The sequence below is a fragment of the Chinchilla lanigera genome, unplaced genomic scaffold, assembly GCF_000276665.1.
Source record: "Chinchilla lanigera isolate Chin_1 unplaced genomic scaffold, ChiLan1.0 scaffold02490, whole genome shotgun sequence".
Classification (NCBI taxonomy): domain Eukaryota; kingdom Metazoa; phylum Chordata; class Mammalia; order Rodentia; family Chinchillidae; genus Chinchilla; species Chinchilla lanigera.
The window spans coordinates 1-1164 of NW_004957891.1; the positions used below are offsets into that span (position 1 = coordinate 1).

General features: G+C 35.8%; 1 pseudogene; it reads right to left on the reverse strand.

Moving 5' to 3' along the window:
• Positions 1-75: 75 nt before the first annotated feature.
• On the reverse strand, positions 76-1145 carry LOC102011168 (annotated as a pseudogene).
• Between the last annotated feature and the right edge of the window lie 19 nt (positions 1146-1164).

The window sequence follows — 1164 nt, forward strand, 5'->3', positions numbered from 1 at the left end:
TCTCCGGTACCGGGAACCGAACTCACGACCTTGCACTTGCCAGGCAGGCGCTTTGCCGCTGAGCTAAATCCCCAGCAGGTTTTAAATTTTTAATGAGGACAAAATTTGGGAGTGGAGTATTGGACTTGGGTACGGTTAATTTTATCAAACAGATTTTTTTTTTTTTTTGTACTGGGAATTGAACTCATGACCTCAGGCTTGCCAGGCAAGCACTTACGCCGCTGAGCTATATCCCCAGCTCAAACACGTTCTTAAAGAACAAGTTGATGGCATAAAATTTTACAGCACACGTGCTCATTAAGCTGAAACATACAAATAATTCTTTAACAACAGTTTTAATATACATTGTGACAAGCCAGTTTCAAATGTAATGGAATAGTCAAAATAGTTAACTGTCCTTTTATCAAACTGTGACAAACACATTTGGTCTTCACTGACTGAGAAAATCAGTTTTTGTTTCTTTAAGGTCCTCCATCTGTCTTTTACCTGACACTGTGCAGTTGTTGAATTTATAATGTAACACTATTTTAAACCAGTTGCCCTCTCCGCATTTCCTCATACCAGATCCAATTTCTTGTCTTTGTCCCAAAGCCCTGGCTGTTTTTTCCTATGTCTCTGTTTTTCCGGCTGGTTCTTTAAAACAGGTCTGTTAGTATCTCTTCTGTTTTCTTCCACTCTGAAGAATTCTCACTCTCTCTTTCTTATGAAGGTCTTCCTGATAGCTTCCTTGTTTCAACATAGATAAGAAGAGATCCAAGTGAGACCTTTTCTCCTTTATCCAAATTAGCTTCAGTTTTGGTTTTGTTATAATTACTGTTAGGTTTACCTTGAGAAGTTATTCATGTTTTCTCATTTTCACTACTTTTGCTGCTTCATTAGAAAAGTCGATGATTTAACACAATTAACACACAATTCACATACTTTTTAACTTTTTCCATTATGTGGTTGTAGTTGAAGTGTTGAAAAAGTAATAGCTTTCTGAGAGATTATCATAAGCAATTTCCTTTCAAAGGTTGTGTGAGAATATGGGTCACCAAATATTCTTTCAAAGACTTCTTCTGCTTTCTTAAAACTGCCATATTCCATACAGCTATAGCCTGAATTTTCATTAAATTCTGTACTTTTTGAAGTGTAAGAATGTTGGTTTTTTTTTTTTTTTTTTTT